This window comes from Scyliorhinus torazame, chromosome 1 (genome assembly GCF_047496885.1).
Source record: "Scyliorhinus torazame isolate Kashiwa2021f chromosome 1, sScyTor2.1, whole genome shotgun sequence".
Taxonomy (NCBI): domain Eukaryota; kingdom Metazoa; phylum Chordata; class Chondrichthyes; order Carcharhiniformes; family Scyliorhinidae; genus Scyliorhinus; species Scyliorhinus torazame.
Genome location: NC_092707.1, coordinates 120,761,136 through 120,776,668, shown reverse-complemented (window position 1 = coordinate 120,776,668; position 15,533 = coordinate 120,761,136). Strand labels below are relative to the sequence as shown.

Sequence of the window (15,533 nt, the reverse complement as noted above, 5' to 3'; positions counted from 1 at the left end):
ACCATTTCAGATTAGGGGGAAAGGAAGGGGGGGTGGAGAGGGATTAAAACCGAAAGGGTTAGAAAACAGAAACTGTTCAATTTTAATTCATGTCAGCTGTTTTCTCTGATTATAAATAATGGAATCATTTTAAGACTGCAATTATTGTAATATATTAACTGTTTACCTGCTTAATTATTATTGATAATTTAAAACACCCCTCTGGAATATTGGTGCTGTCCCAAAATTGGGCATTCCAAAACTGACAAGTTTATGCAGAGGTTGAAAGCTCAGCAATTCACAGCAGTATTTAGTAATGGGACATTCACACCATTGTTTTGAGCACCTGCAGACATTTTACAGGCATTGGGCAATCTGGGTTATTTTGCAATATGATCTGTTGGATTTGAATCATGGAATCACATAATTCCTACAGTGCAGAAGGAGGCCATTCGGCCCATTGAGTCTGCACTGACCCTCTGAAAGAGCACCCTATCTAGGTCCACTACCTTGCTCTATCCCGGTAACCCCACCTAACCTGCACATCTTGAACACTAAAGGGCAATTTATAATGACCAATCCACCTAACATGCACATAAATCTTTGGACTGTGGAAGGAAACCGGATCACCCGGAGGAAACTCACGCAGACATCGGGAGAAAGTGCAAACGCCACACAGTCACCCAAGGTTGGAAATGAACCTGGGTCCCTGGCACTGTGAGGAAGCAGTGCTAACCACTGTGCCACCGTGCTGTCCTGTTGCAATCATTGCCCTTTTCTAAAAAAAATAGACATTTTATGTTTGTAAGATTTCAGTCCTACCTTAAATATAGTAAAGATTTTACAAAATCCCAGAATGGTTACAACACAGAAGGAAGTTGCAGCACCTTCACCCCATCATGTTTGTGCTGGCTTTCCGATGGAGCAATTCATCTGATGTCACTCCCCTGCACATTCTTTTCTGTTAATAATCCAATTCCTTTTTAAATGTCTTGATTGAATCTGCCTCCACCACACTCTCAGACAGCACATTCCAGATCCTAACCACTCGCTGTGCAAATCTGCCTACACCACACTCTCAGGCAGTGCATTCCAGATCCTAACCACTCCCTGTATGAATCTGCTTCCACCACACTCAGGAAGAGCATTCCAGATCCTAACCACTCGCTCCGTAAACAGGTTTTTCATGTCACCATTGCTTCATGTAAGATTTCTGTCCTACCTTAAAAGAAATACAGTAAAGATTTTACAAAATCACAGAATGATTGCAACACAGAAGGAAGTTAAATCTGTGCCTTCTTCTCAATCTTTCCACCAATGGGACAAAGGTTTCCCTACCTACTCTGTCCAGACCCTCATAATTTTTTTAATCAAATGTCTTCTTGTTTTGTAATCGGTGTTGAGACAGAAGTTTGGGGGATTGTCTATTTTCCCAAAGAATGCTGCTCAAGTCTGCAGTTTCTCAAAATCATTCCCCTTTATTTAGAGTAAACATTTACACTATTGGTACTCTTCATGAGGAAGGGGCTTCTCCTCTTTCCAGATCTCCCTTCCTTCTCTGTTATGGGACCTGACATTATTATATAAGCATCATGCATGCTTCTGCTGTTGAGCCTTTACATCTCACCCAAATCTGTATCTCATTCATATTTACACCCTCCTACACCTCTCCCATTGTCTCAGACTTCACAGGCTTAATCATTGAGGTGACCAAACTCCCTGATCTCGTTCTGATCTTTTAAGGTTGACGATATTTCATACTCTCCCTTCTGTCGGTGTAAGTGTTTGTCTCCTGGATAACTGTAGAGCTTGTAGTAAGTCTTTCCTCTTCATTAAGATCTGAGTATTAAATCCAAATTTCTATTGGTTTTCTCTCAAAGAATATTAAGGCACTGTGATTTCTCCTTGATCTGTCTCAATCCTGTACAATCTTGGTTTTGAATGGCGTGATGCAACGGCCTCACTGAGCCCGAAAAGCAGCTCACCGTGGCACAGTGTGGCCATTGAAAGCCGGGAGACCCAGCTCCCGGGATCTACCCAGCTCGCAACGTCTCGCGAGATTCGACGTAATCTTACGAGACGTTGCAATGTGAATCCTGCCCTTTTGAGCAAATGTGCATATTAGAGCGAGGCTTAATGTGCAGATTCCCGAGACCTGAGGCTTGGGAATTCAATCCCTTCGCCTCAGAGACCTCGGACAAGTGCTGTTCAGCACTGGTCCCCACAAACAGAAACCAGGCAGAACAGCACTCATGGAAGGCGGCCCAGGGGATCGGAGGCCCCCAGCTGCATGCCGTTTGGGCAGGATGATGCCTTGGCATTGCTAGTGCCAGCCTGGCACACTGGCAGTGCCACCTGGGTTCCAGACTGGCACTGCCAAGGTTCCTAGGTGGCACTGCCAGCTGCCATGGTATCAGGTTGGCACTGCCATAGTGCATTCAGGCTGGGGGCGAGGTCAGGGATTGTTTCGGGGGCCTTGGAGATCAGGACACTATTTAAAAATTACATCCCAATCTCTCACTACAATGGGGAGTTCTGACGAGCAGAGCTCCCCCCTGAGGAAGGAGCAGCGCTCCGAAAGCTAGTGACATCGAAACAAACCTGTTGAACTTTAACCTGGTGTTGTAAGACTTCTTACTGTACAGAATGGCTGTGCATTCCCCGTTCAGGCGCCTTATTCAACGCAAGTCGCAACTAAACACACTCGCTAGGGGACTTTGTTCCTTTTTGGAGAATCGTGCCGGGAGACCTTTCAATGACTGTACCTTCCTTCAGTTGATCTTGAACCCAAACTCTCTCCCCAGGCCTCAGCACTGGGAACACATGAGCTCGATGCCAGTGATTAAAGTTCCAAGACTAGTTGGTTCTCTGTTCTTCCTCACTTTATGTTCTGTGTTGTGGCTGTGGTGAAGATGCACACAAAACATCTAGTTCTTTACCAGTAAGATAGTTTATTGACAAAATTAACACGTGGAAAGATAACTAATAAACTATAACACAAACGGTAACGTTGAATGAATTCTTTTGGAGCTCCTTCCAATGCAACTGTCCTTTGATATGACTTACTACCAACTGCCGGATCTCTGGAGTCACATGGTGGATCACTATCGCCACCTGCTGGTTGGAAGTCATATAGATAACTATATACATTACTGTGCACATGCATATCACCACACCTCATGCTGTGTTTCCTTTCTCGTGGCCATTCGTGATGATGTTGGATTTGAGTGTTTGTTCTTGCTGCTTATGGCATAAATAGAACAGTTAGAAATAATTTCTTCTATTAAGCAAGTAATGCCTGGCCACCAGGTTGTTTGCTGTGCCCTTGCACAGCATTGTGCTATTCCTGATGACCATGGTGAAGTCTTTGAAGAATACCAACCTAAAGTTCTCTCGTATGACTACTGATTCGTTGAGGGTGGCATGGTAGCACAGTGGTTAGCTCTGTTGCTTCATAGTGCCAAGGACCCGGGTTTGATTTCCACTTGGGTCCCTGTCTGTGTGGAGTCTGCACGTTCTCCCCGTGTCTGCATGGATTTCCACCGGGTGCTCTGGTTTCCTCCCACAAGTCCGGAAGGCGTGCTGTTAGGTGAATTAGACATTCTGAATTCTCCCTCAGTGTACCCAATCAGGCGCCAGAGTGTGGAGACTAGGGGATTTTCACAGTACCTTCATTGCAGTGGAACGTAAGCCTACTTGTGACAATAAGAAAGATTATTATTAAGATTAGTATGTAATCAATAACTGTGAGGTCCTTGCCCTGTTCAAAGTACTCCCGTATCGGATTAGTGAGAATATAGTCAGGCCATCCTTCCAGACAGCGCTCTCAGAATTGGAGACATTCTTCATCTCGTTGCTCGGCTTCGCAATTCCTTTCATGTTCAGAAGGGTGACTCGTAGCTTAAGGTTTGTTTCAATTTTGTAATGCAATCCCATAACACAGTCTAAAACATTTTTCCATGTCAACGTTGCTGCCAATGCTTCTTTTTCTGTATTGGCATATCGGTGTCCTGTTTCTGGTAGTGACCTTGAGGCATAGTTGACAGGTCTATGCTTGCCATCTCTCTGCACTTGAAATAAAACTATTCCCAGACCTGTAGACAATGCATTTGTTGCTATTATGGTCAGCAATTCTGAGTTGTAATGTGCCAAAATGTCAGAAGAGATTAGTACAGTGGTTAGCACAGTTGCTTCACAGCTCTGTCATGATATCCATATTAACATATCATGGTGCAATCACACACACACACTGATGGACAGATAGGCAGAGCAATCAACACACACACAACATCACAGCCAATCACCAGTGAGAGCACACGCACTATAAAACAGGGAACACCACAGTTCCCGCTCATTCTACCAAGAGATAGCTCAGAGCACAGAGCTCACAGCGTGCCACTCAGACATACACCATGTGCTGAGTGCCTCTCTCAGATAGTGCGAGGGCTGGGTCCACAGGTTAACTGGTGAAGTACGAACCACAGCCAGAAGGTAACAGTTGTTATTGTACAGAATAATAAAACAGAGTTGTACCATCTACAACCGTGTTGGTTCGTTTGTGTATTGGAACACCCAACACGACATACCAGGACTGGAAACTCGCCAGCGACTGTGAGACCTACCTGCACCTCTTCAGAGATCCGCCATCCTGCGCCATGGACACCATCAGCCCGCCGCAGCCGCTCCAAATTGCTGGAAATCTCGGCGTCAACTGGAAGCTGTTTAAACAGCGCTTCCAGCTCTTCTTAGAAGCCACAGACAGGGAGAATGCATCGGACACCAGGAAGATCGCCCTCCTCCTCTCCACGGCGGGGCAACACGCCATCCACATCTACAACTCCCTTGCATTCGCGGAAGGCGAGAACAAGACGAAGTACAAGACGGTCCTTACTAAAATTTGAGGAACACTTCAGCGTGGAAGTTAATGAGAGCTTCGAGAGGTACCTCTTCCAGCAGCGCCTGCAGGGTAAGGATGAGCCTTTTCAATCTTTTTTGACACACCTATGTATCCTCGCGCAGTCCTGCGGCTATGAGGCCACCTCCGATTCCATGATTCGGGATCAGATAGTTTTTGGGGTCACCACGGACATCCTACGCCAGCAGCTCCTCAGAATAAAGCGCCTCACCCTAGCCACCACCATCGAAACCTGCAACCTCCTCGAAAACGCGACCAGCCGGTACTCCCAATTCCAGGCGGCCGAATCAGCACGGCAGGGGTCCTACGAGGCCGAGCGGGTCCAGTCGATCGAGTTCCTCCCGGCCCGCGGCCCGGACGAGGGAGGCCATTTCGCGCGCTTTCCGAGGCCTCCCGCGCCTGGATGCGGCAAAAGAGGGGACGTCGACGCAGAGGGACGTGATGCGCCGGCGCGCTCTACGCAGGACCGCACTGCGCATGCGCCGTGGCGCAACGAATACCATGACGTCGCGACGTGCGGCAACTGTGGATCCGCACACTTAAAGCGGTAATGTCCAGCCAAAACTCAACAATGCCTCCGCTGTGGCAAGATGGGCCACTATGCTGCCTGCTGTCGAGCAGCTCAACCTGCCAACGCTCCGCAATTCCGCCAGCCTCGCAGAGACGTGCAGGCCATTCAGCCTCCATACACCGAGTCATACCCTGACGATATACAGACCGGTGATACCGACGACCAGGAACCCTTCCGCGTTGCGGTAATAGACAGAAATCGGATGTCCCCAAGTAGGACCCACCAGCCGATGCCAGTGCACAGCGTTAATCTGGGCGATGAATGGTGTGCCACCCTAACGGTCAACCGATCACCAATCACATTCCGCTTAGACACTGGTGCCTCCGCCAATCTCATTGCATGGTCAGCCTTCCACACCTTGAAGGTCAAACCACCGATTCGGCCATCCCGCTGTCAGTTGGTCGATTACAACGGTAATGTTATCCCCGCCATGGGGTCCTGCCAGCTCGAGGTTGCACACAATTCATACACAGCCACACTGTCTTTTGAGATAGTTGGATCCTCGAAGGACTCTCTGTTAGGCGCATAGGCGTGCAAGATCCTCCACCTCGTTCAGCGGGTACACACTTTGTCTCCAGAAGGAACGTCCGATTTCCCGGATGCAGACTTTAGGGCGCAGCTCCACTCGTTCCTCGCCCACAACCAGGAGGTTTTCGAGGGCATGGGCACACTGCCCTACACTTACAGAATACGGCTCAAACCGGACGCCACACCGGTCATTCACGCACCTCGTAGAGTCCCAGCACCACTCAGGGACCGCCTCAAGCAGCAGCTGCAGGATCTCCAGGACCAAGGAGTGCTTTCTCGGGTCACGGAGCCTACGCCATGAGTCAGCTCCATGGTGTGCGTAAAAAAGCCCTCTGGCGAGCTCCGTATCTGCATCGACCCGAAAGACCTGAACAATAACATCATGAGGGAACACTACCCCATACCCAAACGGGAAGAAATCACGAGCGAAATGGCCCGGGCTAATATTTTTACAAAGCTTGATGCCTCAAAGGGCTTTTGGCAGATTCAACTGGATCAGTCAAGCAGGAAGCTGTGCACTTTCAACACTCCCTTTGGCAGATAATGCTACAATAGGATGCCGTTTGGCATCATCTCGGCATCCGAGGTGTTTCATCGAATCATGGAACAGATGATGGAGGGCATCGAGGGGGTGCGCGTCTATGTTGATGACGTCATCATCTGGTCCACCACACCACAGGAGCACATCAGTCATCTCCAGCGTGTCTTTGCTCGGATACGAGATCACGGCCTGCGCCTCAACCGAGCCAAGTGTTCTTTTGGCCAAACTGAGCTAAAGTTTCTGGGGGACCACATATCCCGGTCAGGGGTGCGTCCGGATGCCGACAAAGTGGCAGCTATTGCAGCCGTGCCGCAGCCGGCAGACAAGAAGGCAGTGCTACGCTTTCTCGGGATGGTCAACTTCCTGGGGAAGTTTATTCCCAACCTTGCCTCGCACACAACAGCTCTTCGTCACCTGGTAAAGAAGACTACAGAGTTCCAGTGGCTGCCCGCACACCAGAAGGAATGGGAGGAGCTCAAGATCAAGCTCACCACCGCCCCGGTGTTGGCGTTCTTCGACACTACTCGAGACACAAAGATCTCGACTGATGCCAGCCAGTCCGGCATTGGGGCGGTACTCCTGCAATGGGACGACACTGCATCATGGGCCCCGGTCGCCTATGCCTCGCGGGCCATGACCCTCACAGAACAGCGCTATGCGCAGATTGAAAAGGAGTGCCTGGGTTTGTTAACCGGCATAGATAAATTCCATGACTATGTGTATGGTCTTCCGCAGTTCACCGTGGAGACCGACCATCGCGCCCTGGTCGGCATCATACAAAAGGACCTCAATGAGATGATCCCTCGCCTCCAGCGCATTCTGCTCAAGCTCCGGTGGTACGACTTCCAACTTGTCTCCACACCTCATCATCGCGTATGCCCTGTCCAGAGCAGTGAGCCTGAATCGGGGGGGTTCGTTTGTCAGGTCAACGCACAAGTAGCCTTCACATCGGCTAATCTGCCGGCTACTGATGCAAGTCTGGCCCACATTCGCCGTGAGACTGGGGCTGACCCCCTTCTACAATGTGTGATGCGCCACCAAGGGTGGCTCAAGGGGCAGTGCCCACAATTCTACAATGTCCAGGACGACTTGGCCGTCATTGATGGTGTCCTCCTAAAGCTGGACCGGATTGTGATCCCATGCAGCATGCACCGGCTTGTCCTCAAACAATTGCACAAAGGCCATCTCGGGGTTGAAAAGTGCAGGCGGAGGGCCCGAGAAGCTGTGTACTGGCCGGGCATCAGCGACGACATCGCCAACATGGTGCTCAACTGCCCCACCTGCCAAAGGTTTCAGCCGGCGCAACCCCCGAGACACTTCAGCCCCATGAGTTGGTAACGTCCCCCTGGGCGAAGGTGGGTGTGGACCTTTTTCATGCGCTCAGCAGGGTCTACGTCATTATAATTGACTATTTTTCCAATTATCCTGACGAATGTGATATAAAATAGTTACTTTAGAGATACTAGTTAATGTAATGTAGAAATAAGCCACTTTGATTCTTTTAGTTAGGGACAAAGGAATTTGGGACCGCATGGAAAAAGCAGGAAGAGGTGTGTCTATAAGAGTGAGGATGCATTGATAGGGGCCAGAGAAAGGGATTGGAAGTGAGCCAATCAGAATAGATTAAACAGGTCAGGAGGGACCTAGGCTGACCTATGTCCGTCGAGTATGTGAAACTTGATACCATTTGAACTGATTTTGCAGAGATCCCTTTGTCTGGTAGTTCAGTCGTTTTCTGGAGTGTAAGAGGCAGGACGTCCTGTTACATTCTGTAAGATGATTAAGCTTGCAAGCTAAATAAATAACTTCTGTTTACGTGCAAATCCGTCTCAACTTTTATTGAGGCCAGACTGACAGAGAAAGAAGATAGGAGATCAACATTTGGTGCCGAAACCCGGGATTTCTCTGGGCGATCCTGTTCCAACTGCGAAATCAGAATTAGACTGATTATGAACAGGAGGACGGGAACAAAGGGCCCTCAATGTAGAAATGGAAAACGACCAGCATTGATTGTTCCCCTCTTCTTATCGTCTGATTAGTCTGGTCACTCGCGGTTGGCACAGAAAGACCGCCTCGACGAAATCACAGGTCAGTCTGGGGATTAGCACTTTAATTGATGGGATTTCATATTGTTGTTTCGGCTTGGGTTAGGGTTTTGGGCTGATGGGACTTTAAATAATAAAGGTTCAGTCTATTATCGGGGTTCAGAGGCTGATGTGACTTTAAATAATAAAGGTTCAGTCTATTATCGGGGTTCAGAGGCTGATGTGACTTTAAATAATAAAGGTTCGGTCTATTATCGGGGTTCAGAGGCTGATGTGACTTTAAATAATAAAGGTTCAGTCTATTATCGGGGTTCAGAGGCTGATGTGACTTAAATAATAAAGGTTCAGTCTATTATTAGGGTTCAGAGGCTGATGGGACTTTAAATAATAAAGGTTCAGTCTATTATATGGGTTCAGGGGCTGATGGGACTTCAATAGATGGGGGTTCAGTCCAGTATAACTGTTTTTAAATCTGAAGATGGTTCAACTCTATGTGTGAGTGTTTTAAATATATAGTTGATTAAGCTAAAATTGTCTCCTTGGACTGTAAAGTTCCGAGGTCTAGTTGAGATTGTGAGGTTGAAGCAGAAGTCTCTCAAAGGGTTAACAGCAGCAGGCGGAGTTGAAAACAGACAGTGCTTCTCACTCAGGCCTTGAGATAACAGCCTGCAGTGTAATCGGATACCTTTCCTTTGAGTCAGTGAACACCAGCAAAGTTACGTTTTGAATTAATTAAAGGAAACCAGTGGGTTTCTCTACCTCTTTGATAAAAGTTATTATTTTCGAAAGCAATTGATTGAAATTGCCAGAATCTTAAATTTTACTTACTTGAAATAAGGTTTATCTCATTTTATCTGGAGATTAATAGAAACTTAAAGAAGATCATGGACACCATATTAAAAAGTGTCAATCTGAAGATGATAATTGATTTTGCTAATACTTATGATAGTTGATTTTGCTAATACTTATGTGTATGTAACAGAAAAAAAACTTGTTAAAAGAAAAAATTGTTAAGATAAAGAAATAATTAAGTTGTAAATGTTATACAAGTTTGTGTTAAGCAAATTGTAAATTTAGTTCTGAGTTGAGATCAGAGCTAAGCTTGCAAGTTGCAGTAATTCAATTTGAATTTTCAAACATTTTTAAGTTTAAAAAAAAAGAGAGCAAATAGAGAAAAGAAGGACACAGATCTTGAATGCGTTGAATAGCACATTTCAAAGGCCCATAAATCTTTCTGTTATCTTAGACCTAAAACCTAGGAAGATTGATTAGCCATAGGAATGTCTGGGGCGTTTTAATGAAATCTACCGGGGGCAGTCAGGCGATTTGCTGTATCAAAATGGTCAGAATTCCCCTCAATACTGTGCTATGTTAATGCATTGCCTACCACCTTCTGTGGTTACTGCTGTGAAATGTAATAACATGAATTGGACAGAGAACGACCCTTCCCAGATGGCAAGGGCAGTCAGATTTTACTGGAAGGAGGGTGTAGGCCCAGAAGGAGGCTCAGTTACAAAGGTTAAGACTGAGTATGTAATGAAAAAGGATGATCTGCGACCCCAACAAGGGGCAGAAATGGTAGTTTACCAGCAGGAGCCCCAATATAGTGACTTTGGGTGGGTGGATCAGCGAAGAGGGGGATACCAAACCCACCCAAAAGGACCCTCACCCCATTTTTATGGTCCACTGAATGAATCAACAGCTCTACAACCGCAGCCCCCTCTGAGGGGCCATTGGTCTACTGGAAGACGAGGCCGGGGCAGATATAGAGGGAACAATGGATGTTTTAATTGCGGCCGTGTAGATCACTGGCAACAGGAATGCCCCTTTAAAAGACAGACAGTAGAAGGAGATTATCCGACCCAAAGGAGAGGGTACCCACCAAGGGGAGGACAGATGAGATACACTGACTTCTCCCAGGAAAACCCTTTCCCAACACAGGATTGACTAGCTAATTTAGCCATAAGGACTCTCCAATCCGACAGGGAACCTATTATCTCTCTGCAGATAGGAGATCAACATCACTCATTTGTCATCGACACAGGGGCAGCGATGTCTTCTGTGCAATCAACACTTAAATTACCAATATCCGACCACACGCAGCAATTATCAGGGTTCCAAGGACAGGTGTGTGAGTATCCTATTTCTGAACCTGTGACAGTCACTTACGAGAATACGTCTGCAGAACATCAGTTTGTAGTGACTACTGGATTGGACTGTAACTTGTTGGCCCGAGATTTACTGTGTATCTTCCAGCTACAGCTAGAATGCGGAGATGAGGGGGTAACGGTTACATCATGGAGGATGAGACAACAGTGCTATATTTCTATCACCCCCCAGTGGTGGACGTTAGACATTGAACAGCCACTATCACTGCATCACGTTACCCTGGCCTATGACAGAACTGGACGAAACAGGGAGTTGGAGGACAAATACTGGCCATTACTTGAGACCGAATGGCCAGTCAAGGTTACAGCCACAGTCACGGGAAAAGAAGGTACAGCCTGATGTTAGAAGGTACAGCCGATTTTGTTACAATATCACCACATTTATGGCCACAGTCAGCTTCGGTAAGCCCTCATATTACACGTCAGGTCCATGACCAGTACCATGCCAGGGATATGGGGCGAATGGTCAGCATCTTACCGCAGCTCGTCAGAATAGGTATGAGATATACCTTTTGAACAATCCACGTCTGACATTTAAATACTGTACCACTATCAATCCAGCCTGTTTTCTTAGTGGTCCCCCTGTCCATGAAGACGCACCTGGCCACGACTGTTTAGCCTTGATTCAGGAAACTACCACAATAAGGGGCGATTTGAGTGACATTTCGTCAGAACAACCTGACATGATTATGTGTGGTCAAATATCCCACCGGGGTTTAGTTAATGACCTACTGCAGGCCCTCCTTCTGCCAGCGCAGATTTCCGTTATTAAATGTGCTGCCCACACGAATGGTACAACCCCAGTTGACGTTGGTAATGAACGAGCAGATTGTGCAGCGCGAACAGCCGCACAAATTCAGCAAGTGATGGTGCCTAAAATGTTAAGTCAGACTAAACGATCTACTATGAATGTGTCTGCTTCTGACAAGCCAATGCCAACCATCCAAGACGTCATAAGGTTACAGGAGGACGCTCCTGAGAGTGATAAACAAATGTGGAAACGGTTAGGTTGTACATATGATTCTGTTTCCTCTTTATGGACCACGCCTGCACATCAGACTTGTATGTCTGATGTACTGGCTTTATGGGTCATCGAATGTGTACACTTTGCAACTCATTGTGGGGCTCGGGGGACTAGTGATTTGTTGCTGGACACTTGGTGGCACCCTAAAATGCAGGGGTTGGCCCAAAGTATCAGTAATTGGTGTTTGATTTGTCAGCAATATAACACCGGAAAAGGTATCCCTTGTGGGAAGGGGCAAACCCCGTTGCCCAGTGGTCCCTTTGAGACGCTCCAAATGGATTACATTGAGTTGGAAAGGTGTCAATGTTATAAATATGTTTTGGTCATTGTGGATGTGTTCAGCAGATGGGTTGAGGCGTATCCGACTATCTATAGTAAAGCTGCTACTGTGGTTAAAGTCTTGATGAGGGAAATCATTCCCCGGTACGGTATACCAGCTCAGTTAAGTTCTGATAATGGGCCTCATTTTATTGGACAAATTAACAAGGAGTTTTGCTCCCAGTTGGGCATACGCCAGCAGTTACACTGTGCTTACAGACCACAGGCAGCCGGGGTGGTTGAAAGACACAATCAGACCCTCAAAACTAAATTGGCTAAATTAAGAGCAGACACGGGACTGACATGGCTTAAGTTGCTCCCCGTTGCCCTCTTCCAGCTGCGGGTTACACCTGCGGGACCGGCCCGGCTCTCTCCCGCCGAGATTCTCTATGGCAGGCCTCTTAGAACTCCCTGGAGCCTGCAGGTTCCCAGACGGGTTCAGTTTCATCAGATGACTGAGGAAATGACCACCTATGTTCTAGCCCTTACGCAAGTGCTCAAGGAACTCCATGGCCAAGTCCGCGCGGCTCACGAGCCATTGCCCAGTACCTAGCTCACTTTCAGTCCAGCCCGGTAGTTATGTAATGGTCAAAAATTGGACTAGGAAGGGGTCGGAGCCGCGATAGGACGGGCCCTTCCAAGTTCTCCTTGCCACCCCCACAGCAGTTAAAGTGGAGGGGCGAAGTGCTTGGGTCCACCTACATCACTGTAAATTGAGCCCATCTCCACTACTGTAAAAGGTCGGATACTAACCTGCCTCCCTTCTCCAGTGCTATTTTACAGGTGTGGAGCATGATGGAGTGGCTACGCATCGTCTGTCTGATATTTGGCCTCACTTCGCTTGGCGTGTTATTGGCGATGGACATGGAAAAGGGGAATATTATGTATCTGTGTAGCCCCAACCAATCTACAAGGATACATCACCTATGCACAGGTGATGTTCTTCACTGCCCCCATCTACGAGGACATGGTATCGACTCATGGAAGGTCATCAAAGTTAAGGAGAATGCGGGAGTCATGAAGCAGCTGCACCGGTCCCGGCGATGGGAAGGGAACATTATATGGACATTGCCTTGTTTTTGGAATACATGTAAATTTGATTTTGGATGTGTTAAAAGTGGTACAATAAAGGTAACATCAAGCTGTCAGAAGAGTGTAGGAAGAGACCATGAGAAAGAGAAAGGGACTAGAGAGAGGACGGGGAGTGTGAGAAGGGAAGTACAGCTAGAACGTAGGTTACCGGGAGATACACTTAAGTTAATTAAAGGCCAAACTGAGGAAAACCCGGGTAGTATGAATCTCTTCTACCAGATTTACCACCGTCTGTATGGCCAGGGACAGGTTGTCTGCTACCCAAACCCCGCAGCGGTGTCTCGGTTATTTTCTGTTTCACCGCTTTGGGGCACTCCCCAAACGGTGGTTCATTGTCAGCGTTCCGAGCCATTGCCCGAGCACGTCACTCTTCCTTACGATCCGGATTCAGCACCACCGGCTATTTGCCTTCCCCTCCCTCGGGATAATTCCCATTCACAGTACGATAGGCTGCGACGGTGGAGGGCGTACATACCTAGCCACTTCACTCCCAATAGGGGTTCCCGGTCGTACGAGAATTGCTTCAGCAGTGAAGGATATGGCTGTTTGCTGGTAGAGATGGACACAAATATAACATGTCTGTTTCCCACCTGTACGGACAGGAGGTGCCATATCACCCAGGCGTCTGGCCAATGCGTTTGTTATAGCACCACTTGCGTTCCATTGAACGCTGGCCTCCAGCTCCTTTGTGGCTGGGCGAATGTCTCTCATATCACTGTTGGGAATAGGGCTTTCTGCATTGCTGGGCGGCCCGAATGGGCATTTCAAAATTGGATAAACTGGGCTACTGGGAGGTCCTTACGCAACCGGTATGCTCTTGACTATCTTCTGGCCCGTGAGGGTGGGGTATGCGCCATAGTACAGGGCAAGTGTATTATGGGGATTCAGGACTTGACTGCTAACATTCCTAAATTTATGGATCGCATACGGGATCACTTGGACGGGATGCAGGATCCTGACTCTTGGGGTAACTGGGGATTTGGAGGATGGAAGGACTGGTTGATAAATATGGCCATGTATCTAGTGGTAGCTATCGGCTGCATCTTTCTGGGCCTGGCCATCCTTAAATGTGTGATGGGTAAAATGCGGGGTGCACTGGATCAGATCACCGCCCCAATCACCGAGAAAAAAAATTTAACTGTTAAAATCCATGAGGGTGAAGCAGATGAAGGGGGGCTAAGACAGGAATTGGAAATGCAGCGACGAATCTTTTTAGATGAGGAACCGTAGCTATAGATTGGATAGTTCGGTTATCATGGAATGATAAAAGGAGGGAATGACGAATGTGATATAAAATAGTTACTTTAGAGATACTAGTTAATGTAATGTAGAAATAAGCCACTTTGATTCTTTTAGTTAGGGACAAAGGAATTTGGGACCGCATGGAAAAAGCAGGAAGAGGTGTGTCTATAAGAGTGAGGATGCATTGATAGGGGCCAGAGAAAGGGATTGGAAGTGAGCCAATCAGAATAGATTAAACAGGTCAGGAGGGACCTAGGCTGACCTATGTCCGTCGAGTATGTGAAACTTGATACCATTTGAACTGATTTTGCAGAGATCCCTTTGTCTGGTAGTTCAGTCGTTTTCTGGAGTGTAAGAGGCAGGACGTCCTGTTACATTCTGTAAGATGATTAAGCTTGCAAGCTAAATAAATAACTTCTGTTTACGTGCAAATCCGTCTCAACTTTTATTGAGGCCAGACTGACAGAGAAAGAAGATAGGAGATCAACAATCCGGAGGTCATACGCCTGCACGATTTGACATCGTCCGCTGTAATCAGAGCATGTAAAGAAACCTTCGCTCACCATGGCATTCCGCTCACCGTCATGTCTGACAACGGGCCCTGTTTTGCGAGCCAAGAACGGTCTTCTTTTGCCGCTTCATACGGCTTCATACACGTGACGTCCAGCCCTTTGCAACCCCAGTCGAATGGCAAGGCGGAAAAGGGCGTCCATATTGTGAAGCGGCTCCTCTGCAAGGCTGCTGATGCCGGATCTGACTTCTGTTAGCCCTGCTGGCCTATCGCTCGGCCCCACTGTCCACAGGCCTCTCACCAGCCCAGCTGTTGATGGGTCGCACCCTCAGGACCACTGTGCCGTCCATTCATGTTCCTAAACCCGACCATGCTCCAGTACTGCAATGGATGCGACAGCAACGTGCTCAGCAGAAGGTGGCACATGACACTCGGGCAACTGATCTTCCTGCCCTGGCGCCTGGAGAGAACGTTCGCATACACCTACCGGAGGGTGGCTGGTCGGCAACTGCCGAGGTTCTCCGTGGCGTGGCTCCCCGCTCGTTCCTGCTTCGTATGCCTGATGGCTCCATTCGCCGGCGTAATCGGCGGGCCCTTCA

At 47.8% G+C, this 15,533-nt stretch overlaps 1 protein-coding gene across 1 annotated transcript in view; it reads right to left on the bottom strand.

The window, feature by feature from the left end:
- Positions 1 to 15,533, bottom strand: part of wasf2 (WASP family member 2) — a 137,253-nt gene that overhangs the window by 53,407 nt on the left and 68,313 nt on the right. The gene's annotated exons all lie outside the window — the stretch shown is intronic.